The sequence below is a fragment of the Triticum urartu genome, chromosome 7A (assembly GCF_056163025.1).
Source record: "Triticum urartu cultivar PI428250 chromosome 7A, HENAU_Tu73, whole genome shotgun sequence".
NCBI classification, from domain to species: Eukaryota; Viridiplantae; Streptophyta; class Magnoliopsida; order Poales; family Poaceae; genus Triticum; species Triticum urartu.
The window spans coordinates 739163039-739184931 of record NC_141879.1 but is presented as its reverse complement, the minus strand read 5'-3'; the positions used below and the strand labels follow the sequence as shown (position 1 = coordinate 739184931).

The following is a 21893-nucleotide window of genomic DNA, read 5'->3' as shown; positions in this document are numbered from 1 at the left end:
AGGAGGCCTCGGAGTTCCCTGAGAGAAAGAAGGCAGTGTAGCCCTTCAGGGAGGGACGGCATATCTTCACAATACCCAAATTTCAGTTCTTGCAGGGAGGTGAGGAGCTGGAGCGCACTCTCTTCCTCTTCTGTGAAGCTTCCCTTCCCCCGATCACAGCTAATCCATAATGTCGATGGGAGCAGATGGGAGCAACAAGCACCGCTGAGATACTATCCACTTCAAGCGTTGTCAATCGTTCATCAATTCTCTGAGAGCAGATCAGCTGTGGTCCCTTTTGCCTTGTTTTTTATTTCTTTTTTGAGACACTGTCGTTATTTGTTCTGTTTTTAGGTGTTGTTATCCCTGTCGTCCACGTTCTGTAGCCCACCACACTCTGCACGATCAGCTCGCTGATTACTGCATGGGCATGACATTACTTACTGCAGCTAATCATCGTTGGTCATGAAACATGTGATTGTTTGAACATCGCGCGTGGTCAGGGTGTGCTCATTATGGACAAGAGTTAGCTACAGGAGCTGCGAGTCAAACTAGAGTGCCCATGTAGCATTATGGGAACGCAAAAATAGCATCTACATGGTCACGTATTTTTTTCCTTTGCAAACAAATTAGTATATTTGGGGTAAAAATGCAATTTTTGAAAAGTGCCCATGAATTTGGATCATGTTCACGAATATGAAAGTGTGTTCATGAATTTTTTTTAAATGCGAACATGAAACATGTTGAAGAATTTTAAAAAACATCAGAAATTTTTAAAATGTTCGACAAATTGAAAAAGAGAGTTCACAAATTTTCGAATTTTAAAATCGTTCATCAATTCAAAAACTTCTAAATCTGGTCACGAATTTGAAAATTAATTTTTGATATAAAAAATATTCAGGAATTTAAAAAATGATTTAGAACTTAAAAATGTTCATGAATTTGCAAAATGTTCACAAATATTACAAATGTTTTTTATTTTAAGAAAATAAGATACGCATGACGGCATTTAGAAAAATAAACCATATTTTTTTAAATGCATGGAGAACATTTCTTAGGATGGTGTGAACATTTTGGTTGAAAATACACAATGAAAATTTGATAAATACATGATGTCATTTTATAAATATGCAATGAATTAATTTTTAAACCAGTTGAACATTTTATAAGTCGCCGGCTGGAGAAAAAATCGATGTCAAGGCCAGTTTGAATCGATGGTTGGCTTACAACTGGGGGAAAAGTCAACCTTATTTACGAGTAGATTATGGACTTGCAACTGAAGCGAAAAAAGTCGAGCCTAGTAACCAGTCAAAGGATGGACTTGCAAACTGGGAAGAAAAAGGATCAAAGAGTCGACCGAGTCCGATGAAAAATGTAAGCAACAACAATTGGTGAGTCAACCGAGTCCATGCTCGCAAAAAAGAAAAGAAAAGAAAAACAATCCATGAACGCAGACGTCCACAAAATAGGAGACCATCTTATTCACCTCACCCTTCAGCACAGTTTAGCATTTTTGCTTCAGGTATCTACCTCACCCTTCCGTCCGGTACCACCTCACCACTCACCAGTGCACCACACAATTCTTATCCCGGAGCAAACAGCTAGCCCCGTTGGAGACGAGCGGACAGATAGAAGTCGTGCAGGATGAACAATGGAGGTTGCAGCCGGGGCGATGAGCCCCCTCCTCCGCGAGCTCGACGACCTGCTCGTGGCCGAGTTCACCCTGGACAAACCGCGTGAAGGAAGGCGTCAAGTCCCTCCTTACGGAGCTGGAGATGATGTACGTCGTCCTCTGTAAAGTTGGTGACGTGCCGGCGGAGCAACTCGACCCGCAGGTAGGGATCTGGGCGGGCAAGGTTCGCGAGCTCTCCTACAACATGGAGGACGCCGTGGATGCGTACATGGTCTGTGTCTACGATGGCGGCCATTGTGAACTGGGCCCCAATAACATGAAGAATAGAACCAAGAAGTTCTTCAAGCGAACCAAGAAGCTGTTCAGCAAGGGCAGGGCTCTCCACCAAATCTGCGACGCTGTCCAAGATGCTCAAGGGCTCGCCAAGGAGCTGGGTGAGCTCCGTCAAAGGTATGGGCTCGAGGCATACGCGGATGGTGTGGGGAATGCCATTGATCCTCGCCTTAAGGCTGTGTATAGACTATAGAGATGTCACGGAGCTTGTAGGCATCGAGGCCACCCGGGATGAGCAGATCGAAAAGCTCCTTGATGGGGATGTGAAGTCCAAGCAGCAACTCAAGACACTGTCTATTGTTGGATTCGGTGGATTGGGGAAGACCAGCTTTGCCAAAGCGGTGTACGACAAGATCAGGGCGCAGTTCAGTTGTGGAGTGTTTGTTTCCGTGTCGCGAAATCCTGACATCACAAAGATTTTTAAGAAGATGTTGTATGGACTTGACATTACTGAGTTTTCAAACATCAATGAAGCTGTTAGGGACAACCAACAATTCATCGATGAACTGAGAATGTTTCTTCAGGATAAGAGGTATGAATTCATTAATATAAATTCCATCTTTGCTAATATATACACCTCTCTGTTGATAAAATATTAGACATAGAAAATTGGTTATCTAAATCGGATGGCAGGTGTTTATTTTGCTTGAAAGTCGGAAAGAAATCATCGGCCTCGTTTATTGAGTTGTACCAGACATGAAGAATGGCAGCCACTCCAATGGACACTTTACACATCCGCGAGCAGGTTGGTCCGACACCATGTGTTGCTGACTGACACTGTCGTACTAATGGCACTAATGAACATAGTAAATATCAACCGACGTGATCAGACGGCATGTATTTTATTTCGCTTGAATGTCATGAAAAACTCATCACATTCACTTAGACAACCCACAGTGGGTGTAACATAGGTGGTAGCATCACACATCTCTAGACAAAATAGATGATGTGGCGACTAATTAATGAGAAAATAGGTGCATGTGGTAACATAGCTAGTTACTGCAACATCACACATACCAAGACAAGATGAGTTTACAATCTAATAAATGAAATGTTACATGCCACCACACATATGTTACTATCCATTGTGACTAATCTTATTGAATTGTACCAGACATGACGAGCGGCAGCCAATGCAATCAGCACTCGACACGTCTGCAAGCAGGCTGGCCGAGCCCTCAGTTATTGAGTTTTACCAGACATGAAGAACGACACATCCGCGAGCAGGTTGGCCCGACACCGTGTGTTGCTGACTGACATTGTCATACTAATGGCTCTAACGAACACAGTAAATATCAACCGACGTGATCAGGCGGCAGGAGTTTTATTTCGCTTGAATATCATGAAAAAAAATCATCACCTTCACTTATTGAATTGTACCAGACACGACGAGATGCAGCCATTGCAATCAGCACTCAACACGTCTGCAAGCAGGCTGGCTGAGCACCATGTGTTGCTGACTGACACCGTCGTACTAAGGCCACTGATGAACATAGTGTAAATCTCAACCAGCATGATCACGTGATCAGTATTTAGCTTGGAAGTTGGAAAGAAATCATCACCCTTGTTTATTGAGTTGTAGCAGACATGACGAGCGGCAGCCACTGGAATCAGCACTCGACAGATCCGCGATCAGGCTGGCTCGGCACCGTGTGTTGCCAACTGCCAAGGTCATACTAATGCCACTGATGAACTTAGTGTAAATCTCAACTGACGTGGTAAGACGGCAGGTGCTTTATTTTGCTTGAAAGTCAGAAAGAAATCATCGCCCTCGTTTATTGAGTTGTAGCAGACATGACGAGCGACAGCTATTGCAATCAGCACTCGACACCTCCGCGAGCAGGCTGCTCCACACCGTGTGTTGCTGGCTGACACGGTTGTACTAAGGCCACTGATGATGTCGAGGTCCTACCTCCCTTGGATGAGTTTCTTCAGGGATGCACAGCTCGGTCCATGTGATGTGTGCCCCCTGGTGGGCTATCTCCATTATTCGGTAATCTGATTGTGGTTAAATTGATTGATCGTTTTCCGTGAATATTGTTTTGATTGATCCTGACGCGATGCTATAGGTAAAAGGTAATAGCTTGAAGTACGATCAATGCAACATGCAACTCTTAGCTTTGGTCTTCTCGTGTACATATTATCCGTTGATATTCTAGCCCACAAATGCATATTTTTTGTTAAAGAGGAATGCCATTGAAGTGCCGGTGTACAAGTTCTTTAGATAAAATGTAGCACTCGTGGGTGATTAATTCTATATGAAAAATGAAGTCCATAGTTACACGAAACAAAAAATCATGGATTATGGCGACCTTGTTGTTGGGGCCGAGGTCGCCATGGAGTAAAGAGGAATGCCATTGATCATTTTTTTGTTTGGCTATTTTTTATGGCGGCCAACGAAACAAATAATCATGGATTATGGTCCAAGTTTCCCTTGCCCATAGTTAAACCAAACCATGTAATTATAAGCAGCTCACTGGTCCACGCACACAGACTAAAACTCTACTACCTCACCCCCTCATAATTCACCCCAAACACACGACCCCTGCTACCTACCGACACACCTCTCCTCACCCTCGCCTCACTTCTCGTTACTACGACCTCACCACTCCCCAGTTCACAGCACAAATCAGATCCGGGAGCAAATACACCCACTAGTAGAAAAGGGGGCAAAGGTTCAGGCCAGAAAAGGAAATTAATCCCGGTTTCATTACGAACCGTAGTCTTGGTTCGAGCGGCAAGGGCGTCGGAAAGGCATTACTCCCGGTTCAAATGGGACCTTTAGTCCCGGTTGGTCCCACGAACCGGTACTAAAGGGGGTTGAGACCTTTAGTACCGGTTCGTGCCACGAACCGGTACTAATGGTGCAATTTTCAAATCCTAACCCCTAACCACCCCCCCCCCCCCCCCCCCCCCGCCGTGTATCGCCTTTTCAGTTTTGTAAAAAGCAAAAGAAAATGATAAAAACTTCAAAAGTTGAAATCCTTTGAGATGTAGTTATGTTACCACATCTACTAGTTAGGACATGTTTTGCAAAAAGTGCAGGGAAAACGTAAAACGGCTATAACTTTTGCATGCGATGTCAGAAAAAAAATGTATAATATATCAAAATGTTCAGCACGAAAATCCACATCTGATGGGGACGGCCTACGGCCTGTTTGCAAATTTGTAGAATGCTCAAATTCTAAAAGGAAAAAAAGTTATGCTCAAATTTCAGTTTTTTTTCAATTTTTGTTAAATCTGGTCAAACTATGGTCAAACTACTTATTCAAGAAGTATTAGTGTTACTAAATAATTATTCAAAAATAGTAGTGATACTAAATAATTATTTCAGTTTTTTTGAATTTTGGTCAAATCTGGTCAAACTACTTATTCAAGAAATATTAGTGTTACTAAATAATAATTTTTTTTAGAACAATAGTTTCAAACTCAAACAGCGAAATGTGTAACTTCATGCTCAAGCTAAATTCATAAGGGTTAATAGGATTGACATCTTACTATTGTTAGGAAAACAACAAGTGCAGACTTGAAAACGAGGGAGAATAGAACCCGGAAGTTAAGCGTGCTCAGGCTAGAGTAGTGAGAGGATGGGTGACCGTCCGGAAAGTTAGATGATTTGGAATGATGAGGGGTGATTAGAGATTAGAGGTTAAATTGAGCAGTGATGAGGGGTGATTATAGATTAATGGTTAAAATAATTCAAAAATTTGAAAATAAAAAAATTCAAAAAAATTTCAAAAAAAAATCATAAAATTTCCTTTAATACCGGTTGGTGTTACCAATCGAGACTAAAGATGGACCTCCAGGCAGCGGCCACCTGGAGGGCCTTTAGTCCCGGGACTAAAGGGGGAGGCTTTAGTAACGACACTTTAGTCCCGGTTTCAGAACCGGAACTAAAGGCCCTTATGAACCGGGACTAAAGGCCCTTTATCTACTAGCAGCTAAAGAAAACTCAGCCGGAGAGAGCTGCCGACGCCCGACCCTCATCCAATCGAGCAGAGCAATGGAGGTTGCAGGTGGGGCGATGAGCCCTCTCCTCCGCAAGCTCGGTGAGCTTCTCGTGGCTGAATTCACCCTGGCCGAACGGGTGAAGAAGCGCGTCAAGTCCCTCCGTACGGAGCTGGAGATGATGTACGTCTTCCTCCACAAAGTGGGCGACGTGCCACCGGACGACCTGGACCCGTAGGTCCGGATCTGGGCGGGTAAGGTCAGGGAGGATGCCGTGGACTCTTACATGGTCCGCATGTACGATGGCAGCCATGGTGACCTTGGCCTCAACAACATGAAGAACAGAGTCAAGAAGTTCTTCAAGAGAACCAAGAAATTGTTCAGCAAAGGCAAGGCTCTCCATCAGATCTCTGACGCCATACAAAATGCTCAGGACCTCGCCAAGGCTCCCTCAAAAAAAAAAAAAAAAGAACCTCGCCAAGGAGCTGGGTGAGCTCCGTCAAAGGTACACACTTAAGACGCTCGCCGATGGTATGGGAAATATCATTGACCCTCATCTTAAGGCACCATCAACTAGCGCCCGCAACGGTACGATTTCCTTTGAGCCATTGCAGGTCACTCTCTTCTTCCTAAGCAAATACTCCTCGAATACATACATCTTAATTTGCAAATGGGACTGTCTCCTCCTCGAGCTCCTGTTTTTTTTTTTATACTGGCTCGTACTTCGCTTTCAGATCTTGCTTATAGTACTCGCTCCATTTCATAATAGTGTGCAGCTGCACTTTTAAGAAATTGGGTTAAAAAATATGCACATTTCAATGGCAGAGGAGGGCCACGAGCGCGGGTCCACAAGTCATAAGACAAAGGCAGCAGAGGGGCCGGACGCCGCGAGCTTTCCTCATCTTCGTTCCCCAATCCGGCCGGAGGTGCGGCAATGGCGTTCCTCAATCGGCCGCGGATGGATGGTCACACCCAGTCAATCCAGGTCAGTCTCTCCCGAGTTCTTACCAAGAAAGAAGAACGTAGTACTAGCATATTTTAATCTCGTCGGCAAACTTTACCACTGCCTTAATTTGACTGAAGACTCGATTACTCAACTGGCTCCTACTACTCGAGTTTTAGACCTACCTTTGTACTAGCAGTAGGGATTACCAATAACGAAAAGAAATGGTTCAAGATTACATTAACTAGTAACTAAACACGACTATGTAACTGAAGACTGTGTATATATGTGCAAGTCAAGCCGTTGGCCGCGTCAGCTTGATGATGGTCTCTAATCTCCAATGGCTCAACAAGCCACCAAAAGCTAAAGTTCCATCCCTATGAACTGGATAAGTCACCGATTAATCGATCAAGTCTTCATATTTAATTCATCATTCCTTGCTAATTCTAAGTTGCTGACCACCCTTACATTGCTGTCCTACTGTGAATTCGATGACTGTCACACTCAACTTTACACCTAGCTACTCTTTAGAACGAAGCGTCGAGGATGGCCGGCCTTTTGAATATTATACTTCATTCAAGAGGCAACACAAATCATTGTGTCTCAGCACCTAACATGCCCAATAACAGAGAAGAAACATGGCTCAGTGTGCAAATGACCACATACCTTTTGTCCTTACTCCTTATTGATTGAAGAAAGTACGAAGCTATTTCCATAAAAGGATCCATCCACCAAAGACACACGAACAAACAGCTTTGCACAGCCTTTCTCGCCTAAAAACACCCCCACCAAACGAATTCTGCCGGAGCCGGAGGAGATGATGGAGGCGGCTATTGGCGCAGCAGTTCGCTCCGCGATTGGGGCCGCAGGCAGGCTCATCGGCAGTGTGGTGAATAAGCTCTCTGATAAGTTGGTGGAGCGTATGTTGCCAGCTCTGAGCTCGGCCTCAACTACAAGAAGATAAAACAGGATCTCATGTTGACGCAAGGGCTGCTGCATGAGGCCCAGAGGAGGGGGGTGAGCGACAATCCTGGTCTGCAGGGGCTGGTGCAGCAGCTCAGCGGCAAGGCCGACGAGGCTGAAGACACCTTGGACGAGCTCCACTACTTCATCATCCAGGACCAGCTCGACGGCACCCAGTACGTGGTGCCGGATCTGGGCGAGGGCCTCCGTTGTCAAGCACAACACGGTGGCCATGGTGTTCGCCACACTGTCGGTAATTGGATTCCCTGCTTTTCTTGTTGCCGTAAAGAAGTGGATGATTCTGCTGCTGTTACCAAGAACCCACATAAACCAACCAACCCTGGCAATGGTAATGATGCTCCCGTTCCAGTTGATAAGCTTCAGTTTGACAGAGTGGCCATGTCCAAGAAAATTAAGTCTGTGATAGCATAGCAAGTGTGTGACCCTGTCTCCAAATTGCTCAACATAATTCCACACCATGGTAGCATAGCAAGTGTGACCCTGACACGGTCTCCCATGGGATCAATCAGTACCCAACATACACTTCGGAAGGAAAACTATTTTCAAGAAAACACTAGATGATATCACCATTGGTACATATCATTCGGAAACCAGCCTTTCTGTTCTTCCTATAATTGGTCCAGGGGGTATTGGAAAGACAACTTTCACCCAACACCTCTATAGTGATAAAAGAATGGAAGAACACTTTGATGTTAAGGTTTGGGTGTGTGTATCAACTGATTTTGATGTGTTTAAGCTCACCAAGCGTATCTATGACGGCATGCTTGGAGCTGAAAAAGAAGAAAGCAACACAAGTGCAAATCAAACAACCAACTTGAACGGGCTACAAGAATCTATCACCAGGAAATTGAAGTCCAAAAGGTTTTTGATTGTCTTTGATGATATATGGGAATGCAACAGTGAAGGTTGGGAAAACTTGTTAGCACCATTCATCAATGGGGACACCAAGGGCAACATGGTTCTCGTTACAACTAGATTTCCATCTAAAGCTGAAATGGTGAAAACAACCAACCCAATAGCACTGGAAGGTCTGGAGCCTCAGGTCTTCTTCACATTTTTTCTCAGGTTGTTGCTTGCTTGCCGGAGCTGAACTGCACTGCACTAGTTGTAGTGCTCCAGTTTCGTCAGGGTTAACAAGCTACTGCTAATTTGTCCAGACTGAAGCAGCAGCAACGCTACAAGTTTTTCTCAGGTTGTTGCTTGCTTGCCGGAGCTGAACTGCACTAGTTGAAGTCCAGCCTTTGAAATGGAGTAAAGTTTACAGTAGGGAAGAATTGATGTGCTGATCATCATCGTCCACAAACACGCTCTTATCTACTGCGTGCCAAGTTCTGCAGATGCTGATCCTGTCTGATCGATTTGCCATGATGATCAGGGGGCGGAGGACGAAGGTAACTCAGCGATGCTGGCCCAAGTTCAGTGCACAGGCCTTGCCCGACGACGACGAATGTGGCCAAGGAGGATGCAGTCGCAGAGGCCGAAGAAAGACTGCTTTCCAGTACTGAACCATAGTAACTTCCTCCTCAGGGTTCACGTCTTCAGGTTCGTCATGAAGGAGGCAGGCTGACAGACAGACACCTGCCCGACGATGCATGCCACAGCAGCAAACATGAAACAAATCAGCACCGAAAACCCGAATCATCGATCACGCAACCCACGGACTACATGTGATGTAATCAGTACCTTCGATTTGATCCATCCAGAACTACGCAGCACTCCGTCGAAAAATTTGAAGGCACAGGCTCACTGGTTACTTTTGTTGTCTGCACTGCACGGGACGACCAACTTATAAATTGGCTGCTGGCTGCAAATTGTTCTGCAAAATCCGAGGAAATTATCAAAGGTCAGAGAAGTGCGAACAAGGCAAAGGGAACTCGTCGTCTAATTTAAATTTAAATGCCTCAGTTAGTTACTTTGAGTTGGCCAACAGGTGCTAAACTGGGACTCAAGCTTTCACCGATGCCAGTGAAACATCGCGCACTTCAATGATGTTTTCTCTCTCCTTTTTGAACGGTAATCTGCACAAGAGGGGAGGCGCTATGCTTCTATTCTATCTTGAATCATCAGGGTCGTTTGGGGTTCATCGACAGGGGAGGGGAGCAGGCCTGGCCTGACATAGTTGGAATAAACAGATTAGTACTACCAAAAATCTGAATCGTCCATCATGCAACACCCACAATTTTCAGATGTAACTTCTTTAACCACCACTTGATGCCATGAGTTACCTCTGAAATGGCCGATGATGCACAATTTCGCAGCCCTCCGTCAAGACACCAAGACAGAGGCGCACTGCGAGTGGTCACTTCTGCGTACCAACTTGATTTTATAAAAATTCACTGTTGGATGTGAATCTTTCTGCCGAAACAGAGTAACGAACCTAAGAATTAGAAAATGGTGTCTAGAAAATATGAAACCCTAGAATTATATGTTGTATTGATCTGACCCTTGTGTAGGGTATATATAGGAGTACAAGAGAGGTAGAGACTTGGAGTACAAGACAAATTACATGTGGTTTAAACTAATTCTATCTCTATCTCCTTATCTCTAACTTAAACCCAATTATATTTCTAACATTTTCCCTCAGTCGTAACGGGAGTGAAGCGGACGAGTACGACTGGATTTGAAGTCTTGCGCTTTCGTCGTCTTCTCCGCCGCGCCATCATCAACTGCGTCTCTGATGGGTTGGCACCTAGGGCGGTGACTGCGTCCCCTTCTGGTGCCTTCATGCCTTCTCCTCTATTCCCTCCCGCAGTCACAGTGGAAGTGGCACGGACGCTAGTGACGACGCGGACGCTGTTGACTGGAGTTGTTGCCGATGAGTTGCTGTAGACGTAGCCGTGTGGTCGATGTCGAGGTAGCCGGTCAGGGTGATGTAGCCGTGGTCGATGGTGTGGGCGTCGTGGATGATGAAGCCGCACAAAGCCGGAGGCGCAAAAAAATGCGCTATGACGGTGCCGTCGGCGATGAGTCCGCCGGTTTTGCCAAGACCGGAGGAAGCCCATCGAGCACACATCGGTTTTGCCAGAACCGTGTGGCCGTGCAGGGTCGTCACTGTAGTAACGCCGTGTCGATGCAGTTGTGTTGTCGTGGATGACGCGGTCGATGCCGTCGTCGTGGTCGCGTCTTGCAGAAAAAATCTGTCAGAGGACGCTAGTTGTCCATCCTGTGGACGAGGCGGTGGCGGTGTGTCGACGATGATGTTGGTGAAGACTATGTTGATGAAGACCTTGGCAATGAAGTGTCGGCGGTGCAGCGACATGTCGACAATGATGCATCGCTTGGAGGCGTCCCTCATGGCGACGGGGTGTTGATGTCGTGTCGTGCTGAAGAAGTCGATGAAGAATTGCATCTCGTTTCACACCGGCCTGGCGTGTGAACAGTGCATATTGAGGTCGCTTCTCGTAGGTGTGGTTAATGAAGTATGTTGGCTCGCGGACGGGCTAGTCGTACATGTCGATGAAGTGGCACGGGGTCGATGCAGAGGTGTCGATCGGTGGTGTAGATGTCGATGCAATTGCAGCAGGCCGGCTCGGTGTAGATGTGTTCGGCTTGGTGTAGTTCGGCTTGTTGGCGCGCAGGAGGTCGATGGAGTCGGCCTGGTGGAGATCGCGTCCGTGCGCGTGCAGTGTAGTCGATGCAGATCGTAATTTGTGGGCTTGATGCAGATGGTTCAATCGCTTGATGCAGTTTGCCGTCGCGGTGCAGATCGTTGTTGGCGTAGTCCCGAAACAGAAGTCGATGTAGAGACGATCCGTGTACAACCGGAGGCATGGCCGACGATCGGAGCTCCGATTGATCGAAGGCGCCAGTACTCGTCCGTAGACGCGTACGTGTAGACGAGACTGAAGCTTCATCTGAGTGCATGCACGTACCTCGGGCTGCTGGTTGCTTCGTGTCCCACGTCCTGGGAGGCTGCGCATGCACATGGCCAAGTGCATGAATCACATGCGTGCGCATCTGTTGATGGAGCACTGCGCGTGTGTGCATCCACCTCCACGACAAGCTCGCCATAGCCGTCTCTGTAGGTGCCGAGACAGCGCCGCCTTGAGTCGCGGCCGTATAAGCCGCGCATGCGGCCTGAAGTGATCTGGACGAGGATTTTACACAACTTTCTCACCGAATTTGAGGGTTGAGGGATTTATTGAAGGGTTGAGGGATTTATTGGTGGTGGCTACAGGAAACTAATCTACTGGAAATTCATATTGAATTCATGCTTTAACCAACTCATCCAAAAGTCCGAACTGATAGAGGGAGGCGGGCAATATATTTCAACACTCCCCCTCACGTCTAGCGTATTTTAGTCCTTAGACGTGGGATCGATGTACGCCGCAGAATCGTTTTTATTTAATACTGCTTTGGCAGGGTCTTGAATTCAAGACCTCTTGGCTCTGATACCATGTAGAAAATATGAAAACCCTAGAATTATACGTTGTATTGATCTGACCCTTGTGTAGGGTATATATAGGAGTACAAGAGGGGTAGAGACTTGGAGTACAAGACAAGTTACATGTGGTTTAAACTAATTCTATCTCTATCTCCTTATCTCTAACTTAAACCCAATTATATTTCTAACATGGTGAACAAGGTAATGGATTTCAATTCATCATCATGGATACAATCTCTCAGTCGTTACGTTGAGTCATTGGTCCATAGATGAATCTGAAATTTCAGACCTGAAACTCTGAAGGTTGACAGTGAAACATCACCATATATCAAATGTGCACAATATGTAGTCGACGGCTGCGGGTACCATGGACTGTATGAACAAATAATCAACCTGTTCCAGTGTTTCATGAAACGTGTTTTGATTAGCTCAGCAAACATTTTTTCCCTTTAATAAACCAACAAAAGTGGAGAGAAGAAGGTGCTGCCTACACCCTAGCATACAGTAAGTAAAACATACCAGAAGATCAGATGCTCTTCCACCCAAACTGTTAGTCTTGTGAAACAAATCAGTAGTCACCGGGAAGCCAACTCACGCAGTGGATAGCTGGAACATGCCTGGAACAAATCAGTGCTTTAGTAGGGATAAATTTTGTCCGTTTCTAAAAGAAGTGAAAAATACGACCAACTGACCTTTTTGAGATGGTCTGAAAAAAGCTCCTTCAGGACAGAAAGACATGCTTCTATTACTGTCATATAGTTTGGACAGAACAACCAAGTTCTGAATTCCAACTGCAAAATTGGCAGTTAGCTATCATGGTTCTGCGGAATCCAAGTAATGAATGTAACATCAGAAAATTAGCAAGGTTAGCTAACTCATTGGTTTAATTCATTACATTGAGTTGGCCAGTTGGCGAACCTGCTAAGTAAGAATTGATGCAATCTTCACAATGTGCACAAGATGCAGTTGGCAGCGGGTGGTACCATGGACTGACCAAGAGCATGTAAAATAGCGTACCCTGTTTTAGCATTGAGATGTTCAGATAATTGTGAGGAAACATAGTTGCATTATGCCACCAAAAATGGAACAAATAGGGTGTGCTGCTTACACCATATGCAAAGCGCCTTCCCTTCTTCTTTCGTGAAGATTTCCACCCCATAATTATTCCAAAACTCCAAAGTGTGGAGAGTAGTTGGTGGCAACTAAACTGCAGATAGGAGCAACAAGCACCACCACTGAGATGATAAACTAAAGAATAAGAGGAAGAAAAGAAGGAAAGGGTGATCGACTGACCTTTGAACTGTCTTAATAGAACTGCATAGCTTCTTCTTGATGATACTTATGTTACTCTTATTGCTATTGTTTGGTTCGGGCAACCAATTAAGTCCTGAATGCCAAATCCACCATGGGAAGTAATTTTGGCGGCGATGCAGCTGCATCCATCAATGTTGTTGTTTGGATTGAACAGCCGAGCTTTGAATGAAATTTTCTGAATTCACTGTTGGCGGTTATTGTTTTGTAGAATCCAAGTCGCGAATGTAAGGTCAAAAAATGATGAACAAGGTAATTAACGAAAACCATCATGGATCTTGTTGCTCAGTCCTTACCTTGACTCGTTGGTCAACAGGTCAACCTGCTAAATACGAACTAAAACTGTGAAGGTTGACAGTGAGTCTAGTCGGCGGTCGAGGCTATCATGGACTATATGCATAAATAATAAGCCTGTTCCTATATTTCACGAAACGTATTATAAGTAGGGTTGACTGTTGAGAGTTGAGACATATTCAGGAAAACGTCTAAGCAAACATTCTTGCCTTAAACCTACAAAAAAATAGAGCAAAGGAACTACTCAGAAAGTCAGAATACAGGGGTCAGTAACAAGCATGCTTATCATTCAAAACTAACTACTGAGAGATGAACATACCAGAGAGTCAACTGCTCTTCCACCCAAAGCTATTCTTGTGAAACACAAGATGTGGCAGTCGCTGGGAAGCCAGTGCACACACCAGGGAATATCTGAAATAAGCCAGCGCTTTAGTACGGATCTTTGTTTTCCCTTTCTGAAAGAAGCGAAAGAACGACCAACTGACCTCTGACATAGATGGTTGATGAAGGACTGGGCAGCTCCTTCAGGAGATCAAGACAGTTAATAGTTATTGTTCGGATGCAGCAATATAGTTCTGAATTCCAACCGCAAAACTGGCAGTTGGCTGTGATGGTTCTGCAGAATGCAAGGTCAGAAATTTAGCAATGCAAGGAAACTCATGATATAGGTCATTACTTTGAGTTGGTCATTTGGTGAACCCTTAAATCAGGGTATCTTTCTTTGATCCCCGCAGCTAATTCCTCATTTACCTCTGCGCTACAATTGACTAGTGTAATATTTTGCAGTGATTTCGAAAGGTGCTGTTCGGGCAGCAATCGAAATCTGGGACACTCGCTGACCCGTAATTTTCTGAGAGAGGACAGGCCATGTAACGCTTGAGGGATTGACTGCAAAGCATAGCAACAAAGGAATTCTAGCTTCTGGGGGGAGGTGAGGAGCTCAAGTGCTTTCGCTTGCTCTTCAGTGAAGCTTTCTATCTGATGATCAAAACTGATTCGTAACGTGTGGAGGATAGCTGCAAGGAGGCTGCAGAAGGGAGCAACAAGCACTGCCGACATGCAATCCACTTCAAGTATTTCTAACTGGAAAAAGAATGAATCTGCAGCTGTTGCAGGTGGCAATATTTGTGAGATAATATTCGCTACTCCCTCCATTTTTATATACAAGGCCACTATGGAATATACATTTTACATCTATACAAGGCCACCAACAGTAATCGAGACAAAATTAATGATATTTTCTCGTACTAACAACCTGTTTAATACTTGCATGCATGCAGTCATAATGACAGTCAGCTACTTCCTTCACTCAGTTTCTTTGCATGTATGCGGAGTATTAATGATTCCAGTAAATAAGAAGAAAAGTTGACTTATAAAGCAGGCATTAAATTTTACATTAGTACCTGTAATCCAAGTTTGTGGCCTCGTATACAAAAATGGAGGGAGTACTACAGATTGCGGATTATGATCTCCGTCCCATCTGTAGACGACAAGCTCCTTGAGGTTGGCCGTGATGTGAGGATTGAAACCATCCACTGTTAAATTCACGCAATCTACTAGTCGTAGAGTGGCAAGAGACGTGAGGTTTGAGAGGAGAGCCAATGACTGCATGCTTGGCTCTCCTCGAACCTCAAGCTCCCTGAGGGATGAAGGGAAAGGCTTGATGGTGCCTCCCACGGGCCACCGGAAGAAGTTCCCACAGTTACCTATATATGCTCAATGACTCGAGCCACGTGAGGTCCTGGAGTCCATGGCACGTGACCATGCTGCAGTGGCTAACATCTAGTCTTGTCAGGGCTTTAAGCTTGTTGAACTCTGTCAATGAAATGTGTGACACCCTTCTAATATTCACAGTCTCCATTTTATCCAGGTTATGCAATGCCAACTCACCTTCATACCCATCAATCCGCAACTTCTTCCCACTATAATAAAACTTTGAGGCAGCACCACATGCCAAAGAAAAATGTATTGGTGTGGGAGTGTGAGGCATGGGAGGGATAGCCAATTTGGGGCAACCAAGAATATCAAGCATTGACAGGTTGATGTAAGAACCGCCAGAGGAGTTCAGGAAGGGCAACACAAACAGTTCAGGACAATTATTGCATCGTGCATATTCAAGCCTTGAAAATGAACGCGTGCCAGGCACCCCACCCCACTCGGTAAGTTTTGGCAAATCATCAAGAACAATATGCTTCAAGCGCATAAATATTTGGTCGCCAAAGCCAGGATTGATTTGACGAAGTCCAGAAATGCTAATCAATGTGAGTTCCCTGAGATGCAGTAGCTGTCCAAAAGGTGGAAGAGTGCCCCAAGACACTCCCTCTAGGTGGAGGCAATGAAGCATTTGTATGCGCTAATGTCTGGCATACAACCAACGTGGAGGGCTAGTTTTACGACCACCATCTATAATGTGAAGTGTTTGAAGATTAGGATGTGGTTCAAGACCATCAAGAATATCAGATTTTGTGGATGTCAAGCTTGAAGAGAAGTGAAGGGGTTTTGCTCTTGTGCAGGCGCCGAGCGAGGTTACGGACATATAAAAAGTTGTTGTGGATGCTTCTTGTTTTGATGAAGGCGCTTTGGGCGTTGGAAACGAGCTTTGTCATGTGGGGGCCAAGCCTTAAGGAGAGCACCTTCGCAATAATCTTCGCGATCGCGTGGAGTAGACCAATGGGCCTATAGTCGGCAATTCCCTCCGCCCCATCTTTCTTAGGCAAAAGCACCACGTTGGCAGAATTGAGCCACTGCAGGTTTGACGTGTGAAGGGAGTCAAAATGGTTTATGACCCACCTGAGGTCGGCCTTGACAATGTTCCAACACCTCTTGAAAAGAAGGCTTGACCGAGGGTGAGGTCCTCGAAGCGATCGTTCTGTTACTCATTATGCAGGCAAGGAGACCCACGATGCAGCCTTCCCATGAAGCCCGCTCCCTAGCTAGGAGAATGATCGCTTACGCATTGTAGAAGGCACCTTCAGTGCACCAGGTGCTACAGCGTAGAATTTAAATAGGTGGGAGGTAGGCTCACCTCACATCTTGTGGATCGACGAAAATGACAGAGTAGGCCGGAGTCGGAGAAGACAACGGCGGTCCATGTCCTGCGCGCCGACTACTGCTATGACGCTAGTCCGCGTACAGAGCAAGTGGGGCAGGGGATGTGATGCAGACGGCTGGCGGTGGGCGGAGGGCTCAGATCTCCTATCAAGGTTGAGGGGTGAGCGAGCCTGTCGCCGACGAGGAGGAGGTCGCCGTCGCCAGTGTGGGAGGCGGCCGACCGCGGTGAAACAAAATGGCTTTTTTTTTGAGAAAAATGGCTTGGAAGGAATTTTTTGTCAAGGAAATGATACGGTCCAGCCCACGCGACTTTACTAGCCCCACCACACTGGATTCTTAGGTTGCGTGGCCCAGCCCAGCCTGGAATTACCGTGTTGCAAATAATCACATTCTCGTATGGAAGCAAAGCAACAGAATAATGCTGACAAGGCTAAAGAGAGGGTATGAAATCCATGTGCACAATCCAAGAATGGACAATTTATTTATTAAGAGTGTGCTGCTTCACACTAATAATTATACAAGTACACATCTGAACAAGAAGCACTGCTCCAGACTGCTACTACTACTACTACAAGTTAGGATGTCCAGACTGAACTGAAGCAAGCAGCAGTTACAACAAGACTGGAATTAGAATTTCTTCTCAGGTTCCTGCTCACTAGGTGAAGCTGGAACTGCAATAATCAAATTCAAGCCTTTCAAGTAAGTAACTTTGTTACACTACTTAGGGAAGACACGCACACGGACGACATTTCTGAGAGATCCAATCCAAACAGGATACTGACTATTCGTCAAGTTGAGCAGATAAGGCTGGTGCAGCTAGCAAACTCTGCCACGGACGACGGACTGAGCCAGCATGTACAGTAACAAGGAGGGGGGAGGAAGATGAGAGGAGGTGGAGGAAGATGGATTGGGTGGGGAGCTGGCCGGCGGCGGCAGCGGCAGCGGTGAGCGAACGGGGTGCCTGAAGGGCAATGATCGGCCCGGGACGTGAAGACAGCAAGGCGCCGGGGCAGTTGCGTCACTGTACCCTCAGGGTTGAGGACTTCAGGTTCATCACCAAGGAGCCTGGTTGACAGACACCTGCACCATGATGCATGCCACCACATACATGAAACAAATCAATATCAAAAACCCAAATCATTCATCACGCAACACGGAGCACATGTGATGTAATCAGTACCTTCGATAGGGTCGATCCAAAACTACGCGGCACTCCGTCAAGATATGAAGGCACCGGCTCACTTGTTAATTTTTTTTTTCTCGATGGAGCAACCAGCTTCGGAATCGACTGCTGGCTACAGATTGTTCTGCAGAATCCGAGTAAATTATCTAAGGTAAATGGAACTCATCGTCTAATTTAAATTTAAATGTCTCAGTTCATTACTTTGTGTTGGCCAACAGGCGTGAACCTGCTAAACTGGAACTGAAACTCTGATGGATTTTTTTTTAGAAAAGGAGGAAAACTAAACCTTATCTGCCCTCCCGAGTCGCCCCCGCGAGGCGACCGGGAGGCGCCCCCAAATCCCCGCCGGCAGGCTTCCCGTCTCCCGTCCCTTCCCTCGCCGCCGCCACAGGGCGCAACCGGGCGAAGCCCGGCCGGCGCCGGCGGCGGCGGGGCCCCCTTTGCCTCCTCGTGCAGCAGTTCTTCGCGGGCGGACGTGGCTGCTCCGAGGTGTGGTGCGGCAGCGACGGGGCACCACAGCGCGGCGCACGCCGGTGGTTCGAGGCGGCGGCAGATCGGCCGCGCGGTAGGCTGTGGATGGCGGCGCATCGGCGACCTCGCTTCCCCGCGGCAGGAGGTCTCGCGATCTGGTGCGTCGCGGCCGCCAAGGACGGCGGCGGCGTGACCGGATCGGTTCACGGCGGCGCGGCCGGATCTATGCCCATGCGTGGGCCTTGATCGCTGGTCTGCCATCGGCACGGTGGTGGGTGCGACTCATCGGCAGCTGGGCAGATCTGCGGGATTCTACCCTTGTTTGGTCCTTGACAGGGCGGGCAACTCCGGGGGAAACCCTAGATCTCTTTGGGATCGAACGATGGCGGCGCTTTTGCGTCGTAGTCCCTCTTTAGGGCATTGTTTTGGAGTTTGCTCCGGTTGAAGGGACCAGCGATGTCGGCGGCGCACGTCTGGTGGAGCAACTGCCGATGAAAATCGCGCCGACTACGGTCATGGCGGACGATGGCGGCGTCTTAGATGTCGTTCCCTTGTCGAGGCATCGTCATTGTAGTCTGCGTCATCAGGTTCAGGATGCTCCGGGGGAAACCCTAGATCTGGGTCTTCCGGATCAGACGATGATGGCGTTTTATCGCTTTCCCTCCTGGGGGCATCGTTTTGGAGTAAGTGCTGGGTAGGGGGATGGTGGAGCGGTGCTTCATCTCACACATTGATGGCGGCAGATATCGGCGGCATGGCGCTGTGGAGGCTCGACGTCCGATGCATGGAGATGGACTCACGCAGGAGGATGTTGCTGTCTGGCGTCATGGTGACGTCGATGGCAGAGTGGCCAGACAAGGTAGAAGCCTCAATATGATCTGAAGACGGACCTGTGGAAGATGGCGACGACGACACACAAGTGCGTCTGCCCGGATTGTGTCCCAGACCTGGTATGTGGCTTGGTTGGGGCTTCCGAATGAGTTTCGGCTTCCGGCTTTTGATGTTAGGCTTAGGTGAGTGGTTTGGGTATTGACCCAACTAGCACCCCTTCATCATTTTGAATAGGAGTAGTGGCATATGCTGCCAAGATGGTGGATTCAGACACATTGTTGTAATACTTTGTAAGGTCCTTGAGAATAATTAATAAAGTGGCCGTATGCATCTTTCAGATGCAGAGGCCGGGGGTCATCCTCCTTTTCTAAAAAAAAAATAAAGAAACAGAGGGAGTAGTTGCAATCGAGCTTCATCCTGTGCAGCTGACTCGTACTTCAGTTTCAGATCTAAGCATACAAAGAATCTTTCGTAGTACCAGTTAGTACAATTTTTGGTATCGTTGCAGCTAGCATCATGCATCAAGCAACATACCAGCGTCCATCGAGGTCAGATCGAGCCGACATGTCCTGCAATGTGGGTGCCTCTGATCCTGGATAAAATTGAGCTTCACCTGCAAGATAAGTTGAACTATACCTAGTGGAGGATCAACTTGCGATCATATCTTGTTACGAATCTCACCACGCCCAACACCCATCGCATGCCATCATAAGGCCGTGTCTACCGCTGGGCACTTGGAGAGGCGTGAGGATAGATTTCGTACCAATTTCATTGTTGATTGGCAGTTGTTCCGTCAGATGCCATGTCGGCGCAAAGAAAGACAACAGACGCTAGGTCATTTTTTCTACCGCAGGCTCGTAGGCTGTTCAATTAGGGTTCAATTAGCTCCAGCTATCAGCGTCCGCCATTACCGCTTAGATTTTTTTATTATTTCAGTAACATTTACTTTTTCTCCGATAAGAGCATCTACAACCCCGATTGGCAAATCCGGGTCCTCAAACGCCTGGGCGCGTCCGCGGGCACTGACGGGACGCTCTTCACATCCTGTCGTCCACGTCCGTGTATCTCATATCCGGTACCCTATATCCATACTATGCATGCAACATGGAACTAAACCAGTTGGATCATCGAGCAGACATAGAATCAAACATAGGAATGCGTATTCCGATCACCAAAAGATCACCAACGGATCTCCAAAAGATCACCAAAGTTCACATAAACGACTGACAAGTTTAAACTAGATTACTAAAAAATTGTAATTAAAGACGGAGACCGCGGAGCTTCACCACTTCCCCACCGGGCCTTTGCCCTTCTGGTCGCCGGCGCAGCTATAGGCATCCGCAGCTGGTGGAGGGTCTTGATCGTCCGAGGAGGAGGTGCAGCTGTCGCGGTCGCCGTCGTCGCAGTCGGAGTCAGAGAGGACAATGACCCTTCATTCAACGGACCGCCCTGTACCCCCGCTTAACTTTAGTGGCCCGAGCCTTCTCTGCCACTGCCTCCTTCGCCTCGCATTCCGACTGCTCAATAGCAAGCCGGAGCGCCTTGGCATTCTTCCGTCGGAGGCGGCGAGCGTCTGTCTCCGCCGTCATGGGGGACCGGCGGTATACCCATGCGAGGAGCCGCGCGCGGACTGCTCAGATGCGACCCTCTCTCGTGCACGCTGCTCTCACGGCACGCATCACGTTCCTCCTATTTCGGAGTGTGCGTGCGGGCCGGCGGCACGGGCACTTGCACCCACCGCTGCCCGCGTGGAGGAGTGGCCAGTAGGGGAAGGAGACAGCACGGGGGCGGTGCGGACTGCGCTGTCCTAGCGTCGCTGGGCACGACCGGGAGGGTCCGGCTCTGTTGTCTGCACTGTGCCGGCACGAGAGCTGTGGCCACGCTCCAGATCCAGAGCTGCCACCGGTCTTCAGCTTGACCCACTCCAACACAATGCGGAGGGCCAACTCCTCGTAGTCAAGCTCGGAGCCGTAGTCGGTGCCGGAGCTGGACATCGTAGTGTATGGGATCGGAATCGGAGAGGGAGAGGAGAGGATGGAGCGAGAGAGAGTGAGCTAGAGATCGGAGAAGGCACCCGGATTGGTGTTTTTGTGGGGCAGTTGTGGGGTCGGTGGTGGGCCGGGTCTGTCAGGCGGACGCGTCCGGACAGGCCTAGACTGCCCCATTTATATTTGGGATGGATATGAGGGGTGTCGGTCAGCCCGAGCGTTTGTCCGGACTTGAGAGGTTCGGTTGGGTCGATGTTTTTTTACCGGTCAATAACCGGATGACCTACCCGGACGTTTAAGACGGGTATGAGAAGTCAGCTGTAGATGCTCTAAGTACCTAGTCAAGAGTCTGCCGTTGTAGTTGGCCTAAGAGCTTAATTTCTTAGTCGATGAGCTCCACGACATGTGTATCATGCCGCAGCAATGTTTTACTTTGCAGCCTCCTTAATCACTTTCCTACCGGACCTGCGTGCTCACTTTCCTACCAGATCATTGTTATAACGGTATTACAGTTTTATTGGAGGTGCATGAGTGAGGAGATACTCATGGTTATTGTGTCT

General features: G+C 47.4%; 1 long non-coding RNA gene and 1 pseudogene across 1 annotated transcript; both read left to right on the top strand.

Moving 5' to 3' along the window:
• The first annotated feature begins 1537 nt into the window (after positions 1 to 1537).
• LOC147962539 (disease resistance protein RGA5-like) lies at positions 1538 to 2683 on the top strand (annotated as a pseudogene).
• Positions 2684 to 5949: 3266 nt separating this feature from the next.
• Positions 5950 to 15011, top strand: LOC147962538 (uncharacterized). The gene is made up of 3 exons (XR_015610954.1): positions 5950 to 6481; positions 6719 to 6878; positions 14596 to 15011. It is a non-coding gene; the product is annotated as an uncharacterized LOC147962538 (long non-coding RNA).
• Positions 15012 to 21893: the final 6882 nt, after the last annotated feature.